The following is a 13,668-nucleotide window of genomic DNA, read 5'->3' on the forward strand; positions in this document are numbered from 1 at the left end:
TCAAAGCTGCCCTGGTAGTCTAGTGGCTTAATAAATAATATCTGGTGGTCTAGTGGCTTAATCAGTGATATCCCTGATGGTCTAGTGGCTTAAAGGGGTTGTCCCGCGCCGAAACGGGTTTTTTTTTTTTTCAATCCCCCCCCATTCGGCGCGAGACAACCCCGATGCAGGGGTTAAAAAAGAACACCGGAGAGTGCTTACCTGAATCCCCGCGCTCCGGTGACTTCTTACTTACCTGCTGAAGATGGCCGCCGGGATCTTCACCCTCGGTGGACCGCAGGGCTTCTGTGCGGTCCATTGTCGATTCCAGCCTCCTGATTGGCTGGAATCGGCACGTGACGGGGCGGAGCTACAAGGAGCCGGCATCCAGCACGAGCGGCCCCATTGAGGAAAGAAGAAGACCCGGACTGCGCAAGCGCGGCTAATTTGGCCATTAGACGGCGAAAATTAGTCGGCTCCATGGAAACGAGGACGCTAGCAACGGAGCAGGTAAGTGAAAAACTTCTTATAACTTCTGTATGGCTCATAATTAATGCACAATGTACATTACAAAGTGCATTAATATGGCCATACAGAAGTGTATAGACCCACTTGCTGCCGCGGGACAACCCCTTTAATCAATTATATACCTGGTGGTCTAATGGCTTAATAAATAATATTTCTGGTGGTCTAGTGGATTGAAGAGTGATTGGTGGTCTAGTGGATTAATAAATAATATTCCAGGTAGTAAGCATCCATGATACTGTAGAGGCTTTGCAGTACAATAGGTTAATGATAATAAATGATGATTTTTATATCCGTGGTGGACTAGTAAATAAACAGAATGAAGGTTGAGTTGGCAGAGACAATGGCTAGATTTTGACCTACTTCTGCACTCAAAGAATCAGAGCAGGTGAGGAGGAATGGTGTAATCAGGCATAGCATGTCTATTTCTACATCGGCGTGTGACTAGTAGGGAAGCTGTCTTCTTGAGATCCAGTGTCACAATATGGTGAGATGTACAAATTCCTTGTTGCCACATATCCTCCTGTTTGTATCACTTCACAGTAGAAAGTATAGCTCATTTCCTCCTGTATGTGCCACACTGTAGTGGAATGAGCAGACTCCACATCACATAACTACTCCCTATTGGTGTCAACCAATGATGGAAGAGCCTTATTCCATGTCACGTAGATCCTTTCTATCTGCCAATGGTAGGAGTACGGTAGACACCCCTCCCACCAAGAAGTACTGACCGTCAAAGAAGATGGCATGATCTTGGTGTAGTGGCCCAAATGGGTCCTATAAAAGTGCATTGCCTTTAAATGGCGGTGCTCAGTTCATGTTTAACTAGCAGGGGTTAACCACTACTTAATTTGTCCTACGACAGAGCTATTAGTAATCTGCCAGGTGGATAATTAATTTTGATTGGTTGTTGGCAGATTGAACTCGGATTGGCTGCAAGCCAGTGGGTGACAGTTGGGCGGCTGTTGATCGTGCAGGTCTGAGAAGTGAAGAGCGAGAGTGAGCGGTAGGAGAGGAGTCATGTCGTAGTAATGGTGAGAAGATCGTCAGTCAGTGAGATTTCAGTCATATCAAAACAGTAAAGTTTGCAGAGCGTTTGTCATTAAGTCGGCTGTTAAACAAGTGAACCATATACTTAGTCAGTGTGACCATGTGTGTAGTTGAGAGGAGTCAATCAGACAAGTGAGAGAGTTAGAGAGTAAAAATCTTCGGGTGTCCATCAGAGAGAGAGAGAGAGAGAGAGAGAGAGACAGTGTTAGTGTGTATAGAGAGTGAGTTACAATTACCGGGAGAAGAAAGATCAGTCAGCATTGCAGTCAGGCAGCTGCCGGAATCTCCAGAATAGCTGTTGGATCCAGAGGAGAGTTACGGTCTGTCACAGGAGAGTCCCTGCGAGGTGGCCGAGACATGAGAGGTAAAACACAAAAGTATTTATTTTACTGTGAGGATAGGGCCCCAAATACGGAGCAGAGTTCTAACTGCAAACCCCAGAGCCACGGAATACCCTCATAACCTGGGCCAGAACAAAAGTGTATACTGCTCACAGTTCATGCCACTGAAGAGCCATTAAACCAGCCCAAAGAAGACTACCAGCACTGCCATATGTTACCCCGAGCATCATCTCTGTCTGTAACCTGAGGAACCCCATGTACATCATTATCCCTGTTAATGATACTGCTAACAGGTAAATAAAAAAATAACCACTTTTAATGAAAGGCTGGTATGTGTATACTGATATATGATCGCTACTGACAGCAACAAAAAATTGGAAAAGAAAGTTATTACGTTTTAAACCCTGGTTCTTGGGATTTCTTAATTGCATCACATTTAACATTCCTGTGTTAATGTAGCACTGGCGTCACGATTTAATAATAACATAAATAAAATCGCAATAACGCCATGAAGAGTCCGTTGTGGCTCTGTCACAGACAACAGGGAGTCTCTTCAGAGCACCTAAGCAGCCACCTCTTACATTGGGAGCATGTCTTCATGCAAAGTCTGAATTATATAATACCCCTGGGGTCTAAGGTACTGAAAAGCTTAATACCAATGTCCTGGGTGGTCAGTGGCAGTAAAGGGGTTGATACAGGCATATCTGGTGCTCTAGGACTGGGAGAAGGTAACTTCGGCATCTCTGATGGCCTAGGGTACTAAGCAGTTAAATGAGATGTCTGGGCTCATTTCAACTGATGGCCTATCCTCTGGATAGGTCACCTGTAGTTGATGGACGGGAGTCTGCCGCTTGGGACCCCCATTCATCAGCTGATCGTCTTTTCGCGGGTCAAACTTTGTCATCATCGGATAGGGGAGAAAGTGTGAGTGCCGGCTTCACCCCTTTAATTCCAGTATTCCTGGTGGTCTAGGGCATTAAGTGGTTAATTTCAGTATGCCTGACGTTCTAGGTATGTAAGAGATAATGCTAATATCCCTGGTGTTCTATGGCTGTTATGGGTTCATCTCAGCATTACTCGTCGCATAGTGCAGCAAAGGATTGGTATCAGCTTTCCTTGTGGTTTAGTGTAGTGAAATGGTTAATTATACCTGGTTTCTAGTTGGTTTCTTAGCTCCTCAGGCTCCTGTGATGACAGGAAGTTGAATACAATGTGTTAATCATGTTCCGCTTCCTGCTACTTTCCCACTGTAGATTTTTATGGCATATCCAGAGGATGTGCATGCGGGTCCCACCTCTGGGACTGTCAACTATTTTCAGAAAGGGGGTCCTATTCTTGCTTGGCTATTTCTATAACTCCAGTAGAGATTATAGGAGAAAGCTTTGCACATGCGCCGCCACTTCTTCTCCATTCATTTCCTGTCTGGATGCGGGGGAGTAGTCAGCTTACCAGGTGGGATGGGAGAGCCGTGACGTACTGCAGCCAATCACTGGCTTCAGTAGTCTCATGTCATACATGCAAGCATCACTACTGAGGTCAGTAATTGGTCGAAGTGGTCACATGCATACCTCCAATCCCTCCCCGATCCAGTAGGACAGTCCTGGATTTCAGTAGGCGTGCCACGTGTCCCGATTTGAACTGTATGGGTGTTCTCAGGATGTAGATACAGTTGATTATTATGGTGGAGCAGGAGGCCGTCAGCTCTTTGCTCCCATATTTATCTTGTGACTCCTCCAACTTGCAATGTGTATGTGCTCAAGTTAATGTCAGGGGGTGGGCAAATACACAACGAACGTCCCCAAGCCAACAGAACACAATAAGGAGGTTGCTGTTGTCCCAGTACACCCTTCTCTATGGCTATGTGAGTTGGTCGAGGCCCCTACTGTTCTGAGGGGAACCGCCTGTTCATCTAGGAGTCAGAGGCCCAGCTCCAGAAGGGTCACCAGAGTTTCCTATTGGTTTAGGTGGGACCTAGGGCTAGCAATGCCTCATGGCCTACCTTGGACCGGACAAGTTCGGGATAGACTGTAAGAAGCCCCGGGTTGTAGAGATGTACCGGAGGCTCCGGGGAAACTTTGTGAACTTTAATAAGGAATGTTGAACGGGAAACTTTGCCTGTTTTCGGGCCGCAGTTGGAAACAACTTTTCACCTGTATATCAGATACAAGGAGAATAACAGTCTATGTTCACAGGGAGTAGGATGTAAGTGAATGGAATTAGCATGTGAACAAGCCAACAGTGTATCAACAGGCTGACTGAGCGAACTGGTAAGAGGGCACTATTACTGCCAAAATCTATTGGCCATTGGGTAGATAGGGTTAGTACCCCCCCCCCCCCCCCCCCCCCCAGCATTTTAATGCAAGTTTTAGAGCCTAAACCAAGTGCGGATCATAATATGGAAAGTATAAAACACGGATACAACTTCTCTTCCATTATGATCCACTCCCATTTCTAGCTTCAAAATCTGCAGCAAGGTACGGAATGGCACTAAATATTCTTCTTATTGGCATTCTCAGACCCCGCCTGTTTGTTTGCTGTCACTGGTAACCTCTATGGCGTGGGCCACATTCCTGACACACATTTAACCACCGGTACTATGTGTTCCCAGCGCCGGACAATCCACGAGAAATGTCAGTGAGTGAAGCTGTGACGTCTGCAGCTTCTTATACACAATGTGTAAATGCAGGCGACCCGAGGAAATCACACGGCTGCTGTACACACGGCTGATCTGTTTTCCTCTGCAGGTTACGTAAGTTCCCCTCCCGCGTCTCTTCTGCGTGCAGCTAATGTTACAGCATGTTACAGAACCCGCTTGTCCTGACCTTATTACTGCAGGAGAGGAGGAGGCCGGGGAAGTGAGGACAACCGAACACAGAGCGGCAGCGACAGCATACTGCACTGAGCCATTATATACTGTACAATTATATATCTGTACACTGCTGATTATCACACAACACTTATAATGATATATCTATACACTGCTAATAATCACCCCGCACTGTATAATGATATATCTATATACTGCTAATAATCACACCGCACTGTATAAAGATATATCTGTACACTGCTAATAATCACACCGCTCTGTATAATGATATATCTATATACTGCTAATAATCACACAGCACCATATAATGATATATCTATATACTGCTAATAATCACACCGCACTGTATAATGATATATCTATACACTGCTAATAATCACACCACACTGTATAATGATATATCTATATACTGCTAATAATCACACCACACTGTATAATGATATATCTATATACTGCTAATAATCACACCGCACTGTATAATGATATATCTATATACTGCTAATAATCACACTGCACTGTATAATGATATATCTATATACTGCTAATAATCACACCGCACTGTATAATGATATATCTATACACTGCTAATAATCACACCGCACTGTATAATGATATATCTATATACTGCTAATAATCACACCACACTGTATAATGATATATCTATATACTGCTAATAATCACACCACACTGTATAATGATATATCTATATACTGCTAATAATCACACTACACTGTATAATGATATATCTATATACTGTGTGAGGGATTAGCGTTTAGGATCGGTAGCAACCTGGGCATAAGCAGTCAGAGACAGTGACACATAGGATAAAGTCTTTAGTCCAGGCTTTGCCTGGGTTTATTTCCAAGCAAAGAAAAGCAAAATACAGGCCTTAGCATCAGGCAAACATAACGTAAATCCTGCTCATCCTAGCACTTACTAAACATGTAGCGTCCCTGTCTACGTACTGGTAAACAAATGGCTCCTGCCCACAGCCAGCCAGGACTCTCAGACCTGCAAAGGTCTCAGCTCTCCCCCTGGCCCTGTAGGCCCAGGCTTTATAAGGCCTGGTACCAGCCCCACCTGGTACATGGGAGTGACCATCCCACCCTTCACTTTGGTCACTCCAGGAAAAGCCGGCCCGCACTGTATAATGATATATCTATATACTGCTAATAATCACACCGCACTGTATAATGATATATCTATACACTGCTAATAATCACACCGCACTTTATAATGATATATCTATATACTGCTAATAATCACACCGCACTGTATAATGATATATCTATACACTGCTAATAATCACCCCGCACTGTATAATGATATATCTCTACACTGCTAATAATCACACCGCACTGTATAATGATATATCTATACACTGCTAATAATCACACTGCACTGTATAATGATATATCTATACACTGCTAATAATCACACCACACTGTATAATGATATATCTATATACTGCTAATAATCACACCGCACTGTATAATGATATATCTATAGACTGCTAATAATCACACCGCACTGTATAATGATATATCTATATACTGCTAATAATCACACCACACTGTATAATGATATATCTATATACTGCTAATAATCACACTACACTGTATAATGATATATCTATATACTGTGTGAGGGATTAGCGTTTAGGATCGGTAGCAACCTGGGCATAAGCAGTCAGAGACAGTGACACATAGGATAAAGTCTTTAGTCCAGGCTTTGCCTGGGTTTATTTCCAAGCAAAGAAAAGCAAAATACAGGCCTTAGCATCAGGCAAACATAACGTAAATCCTGCTCATCCTAGCACTTACTAAACATGTAGCGTCCCTGTCTACGTACTGGTAAACAAATGGCTCCTGCCCACAGCCAGCCAGGACTCTCAGACCTGCAAAGGTCTCAGCTCTCCCCCTGGCCCTGTAGGCCCAGGCTTTATAAGGCCTGGTACCAGCCCCACCTGGTACATGGGAGTGACCATCCCACCCTTCACTTTGGTCACTCCAGGAAAAGCCGGCCCGCACTGTATAATGATATATCTATATACTGCTAATAATCACACCGCACTGTATAATGATATATCTATACACTGCTAATAATCACACCGCACTTTATAATGATATATCTATATACTGCTAATAATCACACCGCACTGTATAATGATATATCTATACACTGCTAATAATCACCCCGCACTGTATAATGATATATCTCTACACTGCTAATAATCACACCGCACTGTATAATGATATATCTATACACTGCTAATAATCACACTGCACTGTATAATGATATATCTATACACTGCTAATAATCACACCACACTGTATAATGATATATCTATATACTGCTAATAATCACACCGCACTGTATAATGATATATCTATAGACTGCTAATAATCACACCGCACTGTATAATGATATATCTATATACTGCTAATAATCACACCGCACTGTATAATGATATATCTATATACTGCTAATAATCACACTGCACTGTATAATGATATATCTATACACTGCTAATAATCACACCGCACTTTATAATGATATATCTATATACTGCTAATAATCACACCGCACTGTATAATGATATATCTATACACTGCTAATAATCACACTGCACTGTATAATGATATATCTATATACTGCTAATAATCACACCGCACGGTATAATGATATATCTCTACACTGCTAATAATCACACCGCACTGTATAATGATATATCTATACACTGCTAATAATCACACCGCACTGTATAATGATATATCTATACACTGCTAATAATCACACCGCACTGTATAATGATATATCTATATACTGCTAATAATCACACTGCACTGTATAATGATATATCTATACACTGCTAATAATCACACCACACTGTATAATGATATATCTATATACTGCTAATAATCACACCGCACTGTATAATGATATATCTATAGACTGCTAATAATCACACCGCACTGTATAATGATATATCTATATACTGCTAATAATCACACCGCACTGTATAATGATATATCTATATACTGCTAATAATCACACTGCACTGTATAATGATATATCTATACACTGCTAATAATCACACCGCACTTTATAATGATATATCTATACACTGTTAATAATCACACCACACTGTATAATGATATATCTATACACTGTTAATAATCACACCACACTGTATAATGATATATCTATATACTGCTAATAATCACACCGCACTGTATAATGATATATCTATACACTGTTAATAATCACACCACACTGTATAATGATATATCTATATACTGCTAATAATCACACCGCACTGTATAATGATATATCTATATACTGCTAATAATCACACCGCACTGTATAATGATCTATCTATACACTGCTAATAATCACACCGCACTGTATAATGATCTATCTATACACTGCTAATAATCACACCCCACTGTATAATGATATATTTATATACTGCTAATAATCACACCGCACTGTATAATGATATATCTATACACTGCTAATAATCACACCGCACTGTATAATGATCTATCTATACACTGCTAATAATCACACCGCACTGTATAATGATATATCTATATACTGCTAATAATCACACCGCACTGTATAATGATATATCTATGCACTGCTAATAATCACACTGCACTGTATAATGATATATCTATACACTGCTAATAATCACACCGCACTGTATAATGATATATCTATATACTGCTAATAATCACACCGCACTGTATAATGATATATCTATATACTGCTAATAATCACCCCGCACTGTATAATGATACATCTATACACTGCTAATAATCACCCCGCACCGTATAATGATATATCTATACACTGTTAATAATCACACCGCACTGTATAATGATATATCTATACACTGCTAATAATCACACCGCACTGTATAATGATATATCTATGCACTGTCAATAATCACACTGCACTGTATAATGATATATCTATATACTGCTAATAATCACACCGCACTGTATAATGATATATCTATACACTGCTAATAATCACACCGCACTGTATAATGATATATCTATATACTGCTAATAATCACCCCGCACTGTATAATGATACATCTATACACTGCTAATAATCATCCCGCACCGTATAATGATATATCTATACACTGCTAATAATCACACCGCACTGTATAATGATATATCTATATACTGCTAATAATCACACCGCACTGTATAATGATATATCTATACACTGATAATAATCACACCGCACTGTATAATGATATATCTATATACTGCTAATAATCACACCGCACTGTATAATGATATATCTATACACTGCTAATAATCACACTGCACTGTATAATGATATATGTATATACTGCTAATAATCACACCGCACTGTATAATGATATATCTATACACTGCTAATAATCACACTGTACTGTATAATGATATATCTATACACTGTTAATAGTCACACCACACTGTATAATGATATATCTATACACTGCTAATAATCACACCACTCTGTATAATGATATATCTATACACTGCTAATAATAACACCGCACTGTATAATGATATATCTATACACTGCTAATAATCACACCGCACTGTATAATGATATATCTATACACTGCTAATAATCACACCGCACTGTATAATGATATATCTATATACTGCTAATATTCACACCGCACTGTATAATGATATATCTATATACTGCTAATAATGACACTGCACTGTATAATGATATATCTATACACTGCTAATAATCACACCGCACTGTATAATGATATATCTATACACTGCTAATAATCACACCGCACTGTATAATGATATATCTATACACTGCTAATAATCACACTGTACTGTATAATGATATATCTATACACTGCTAATAATTATACCGCACTGTATAATGATATATCTATACACTGCTTATAATCACACCGCACTGTATAATATTATATCTATACACTGCTAATAATCACACCGCACTGTATAATGATATATCTATATACTGCTAATAATGACACTGCACTGTATAATGATATATCTATACACTGCTAATAATCACACCGCACTGTATAATGATATATCTATACACTGCTAATAATCACACCGCACTGTATAATGATATATCTATACACTGCTAATAATCACACCGCACTGTATAATGATATATCTATATACTGCTAATAATCACACCACACTGTATAATGATATATCTATACACTGCTAATAATCACACCGCACTGTATAATGATATATCTATATACTGCTAATAATCACACCACACTGTATAATGATATATCTATACACTGCTAATAATCACAGTGTACTGTATAATGATATATCTATACACTGCTAATAATTATACTGCACTGTATAATGATATATCTATACACTGCTTATAATCACACCGCACTGTATAATATTATATCTATACACTGCTAATAATCACACCGCACTGTATAATGATATATCTATATACTGCTAATAATCAAACCGCACTGTATAATGATATATCTATACACTGCTAATAATCACGTCACATTGTATAATTATACAGTGTGGTGTGATTATTATCAGTGCAGAGATATATCATTATACAGTGCGGTGTGATTATTAGCAGTGTATAGATATATCATTATACAGTGCAGTGTGATTATTAGCAGTATATAGATATATCATTATACAGTGCGGTGTGATTATTAGCAGTGTATAGATATATCATTATACAGTGTGGTGTGATTATTAGCAGTGTATAGATATATCATTATACAGTGCGGTTTGATTATTAGCAGTGTATAGATATATCATTATACAGTGCGGTATGATTATTAGCAGTGTATAGATATATCATTATACAGTGCGGTGTGATTATTAGCAGTATATAGATATATCATTATACAGTGCGGTGTGATTATTAGTAGTGTATAGATATATCATTATACAGTGCAGTGTGATTATTAGCAGTGTATAGAGGTATCATTATACAGTGCGGTGTGATTATTAGCAGTGTATAGATATATCATTATACAGTGCGGTGTGATTATTAGCAGTGTATAGATATATCATTATACAGTGCGGTGTGATTATTAGCAGTGTATAGATATATCATTATACAGTGCGGTGTGATTATTAGCAGTGTATAGATATATCATTATACAGTGCGGTGTGATTATTAGCAGTGTATAGATATATCAGTATACATTGCGGTGTGATTATTAGCAGTGTATAGATATATCATTATACAGTGCAGTGTGATTATTAGCAGTGTATAGATATATCATTATACAGTGCGGTGTGATTATTAGCAGTGTATAGATATATCATTATACAGTGCGGTGTGATTATTAGCGGTGTATAGATATATCATTATACAGTGCGGTGTGATTATTAGCAGTGTATAGATATATCATTATACAGTGCGGTGTGATTATTAGCAGTATATAGATATATCATTATACAGTGCGGTGTGATTATTAGCAGTATATAGATATATCATTATACAGTGCGGTGTGGTGATTAGCAGTATATAGATATATCATTATACGGTGCGGTGTGATTATTAGCAGTGTATAGATATATCATTATACAGTGCGGTGTGATTATTAGCAGTGTATAGATATATCATTATACGGTGCGGTGTGATTATTAGCAGTATATAGATATATCATTATACAGTGCGGTGTGATTATTAGCAGTGTATAGATATATCATTATACAGTGCGGTGTGATTATTAGCAGTGTAGAGATATATCATTATACAGTGCGGTGTGATTATTAGCAGTATATAAATATATCATTATACAGTGCGGTGTGATTATTAGCAGTGTATAGATATATCATTATACAGTGCAGTGTGATTATTAGCAGTGTATAGATATATCATTATACAGTGTGGTGTGATTATTAGCAGTATATAGATATATCATTATACAGTGCGGTGTGATTATTAGCAGTGTATAGATATATTATTATACAGTGCGGTGTGATTATTAGCAGTGTATAGATATATCATTATACAGTGCGGTGTGATTATTAGCAGTATACATATATATATATATCATTATACAGTGCGGTGTGATTATTAGCAGTGTATAGATATATCATTATACAGTGCGGTGTGATTATTAGCGGTGTATAGATATATCATTATACAGTGCGGTGTGATTATTAGCAGTATATAGATATATCATTATACAGTGCGGTGTGATTATTAGCAGTGTATAGATATATCATTATACAGTGTGGTGTGATTATTAGCAGTGTATAGATATATCATTATACATAGCGGTGTGATTATTAGCAGTGTATAGATATATCATTATACAGTGCGGTGTGATTATTAGCAGTGTATAGATTTATCATTATACAGTGCGGTGTGATTATTAGCAGTGTATAGATATATCATTATACAGTGCGGTGTGATTATTAGCAGTGTATAGATATATCATTATACAGTGAGGTGTGATTATTATCCACGGGGATGAAGGAAATTCCTGCCACAGCTGTCACAGCTGTGGCAGAAGTCTGCGGCATTCTCCCTATGTTTTCAATGGGGCTAGCGCAGCTGGCCCCATTGAAACCACTAGCGATATGCCGCTTCTATACTGGCGTCTTTCTTGCGCTGCGTGGCGAGAGATTTCTCGTGCTCTTGCAGCGCAAGGGAGAAAATATCGCTAGTGATTGTCCACCCTTAGGTAGACATGGAGGCTCTAGTACCCTGTTGAGTCGCCTCTAGCATGGATACAAGATCTGATATGGGTGGGCATGGAGGCATTAGTACCCTGTTGTATCGCCTCTAGCTTGCATAGAAGATGTGATACAGGTGGGCATGGAGGCTCTAGTACCCGGTTGGGCTGCCTCTAGCTTTAATTCAAGATGCGTTATAGGCGGGCATGGAGGCATACCGGTTCCTTTTGGTGTCCTATGGCGTATATGTCCACATTTGCTGTAACTGAGCCTCTCGATCGTGAGAACTCGTAGGCTGTCAGACGCAAGCCGGGAGCAGGCGACTGAGAGAGCCGCTGGAGGATCCATCCAGTGGGGAGAAGAGGAACAGGTCCTGGAGCGGCAGGAGGCCAGAAAGTGGAATCGCCATTGTGAGAAGTTGCGACGCTGAGCCTGCGCATGGTGGGAGACATCAGCTGCTGAAGAGGAAGACTGCTGCTGACAAGGGCTGATAAGTATATTCTGTGTCTGTAAGTGAGTGCGAGTGTCTGTAAGTGCGTGTGGCTGAGGTTTAAATGAAGCAAAATTGTGTGAGTGAGAGCAGACAGTAAGTGTGTGAGCAAAAAAAAAAGCGTGAGAGGTTGAGAATGGCGGAGGTGCGTTTGAAGGGTGATCTAGTCAATCTTCATTACTTTGTAGGTAAATTTGTAGATCCCCAGTAGAATGAGCTCCATGCTTGACAATGCCGTCCAGTGTGCTGATTGCAATGAATGCGCTCCTTGATCAGCCGATCGAGGGAGCGTACTGTTGCGCAAGATGCATGCATATCGCATATCTTAAAGCCCAAATCCTGGATCTAAATGGGCGACTGGCAACACTGAGATCCATTGGCATCATGGAAAGAAGTTTGCTGCTCACTGAGCGGGCACTCGCGGACGTAGAGGCAGGGGCAGATGGTAGTTCAGAAGAGCAGAGGGAGCAGGTAGTTAGCTGGATGACAGAAGGGGTAGAGGAAAGAGAACCAGGGAGGCTAGTCCTGAACTGGCATACCCCAACAAGTTTGCAAAATTGGCAGATGAGGGGGATGTCATTACAGAGCCCGCACCCCTGCAGCACGAGATGCCCACTGAACGAACGCCAAGGAGATGACTGCTCCACTAAGAAAGGGAAAGGGAGTGCAGGGGAGGTTAGACAAGTCATACTGGTGAGGGACTCAATTATAAGGGGGATAGACAGGGCAATCTGCCAGAAAGACCGGGATCATTGA

The sequence above is a fragment of the Eleutherodactylus coqui genome, chromosome 2, assembly GCF_035609145.1.
Source record: "Eleutherodactylus coqui strain aEleCoq1 chromosome 2, aEleCoq1.hap1, whole genome shotgun sequence".
Classification (NCBI taxonomy): domain Eukaryota; kingdom Metazoa; phylum Chordata; class Amphibia; order Anura; family Eleutherodactylidae; genus Eleutherodactylus; species Eleutherodactylus coqui.